This window comes from Morone saxatilis, unplaced genomic scaffold (assembly GCF_004916995.1).
Source record: "Morone saxatilis isolate NCDOM2014 unplaced genomic scaffold, NCSU_SB_2.0 Contig9, whole genome shotgun sequence".
NCBI lineage: Eukaryota > Metazoa > Chordata > Actinopteri > Moronidae > Morone > Morone saxatilis.
Genome location: NW_023340268.1, coordinates 8779571 through 8780044, shown reverse-complemented (window position 1 = coordinate 8780044; position 474 = coordinate 8779571).

Genomic DNA, 474 nt, shown 5'->3' with positions numbered 1-474 from the left:
ATTCCTTCTATTCAGGTGATTATACACCAATTAAAACAGAGATTATGAATATTATATATATATAACATACTACAAATGTTATGTTTATTTTTAAGTTTGTTTATATGTATAACTGTACATAGTATATTATGTCTGTTTTGTTGAGCTTGTTGTCCTGTTTATTTATGTTTTACTGTACGGATCCATCCAACTTCAAAGCACTGATCAAATCAAAACCCACCTTTTCAGAACTGCTTTTAATGATTAATTAACTGTTGTAGGTTGTAGATATAGCTATATTTGTTTAGTGTGCTGTTTTTTTAACCTTTTTTTTTCCTTTTTTAACTTCTGTGAAGTGTCTTTGAGTTTCTTGAAAAGCGCTCTGTAAATAAAAATGTATTTATTATTATTATTTTACACATTGAGAGCAATGCAGAGTCAAACTCCCTGTATGTGTGCACACAGCTGATCCTCCTAAATGTTACATACTGGGCC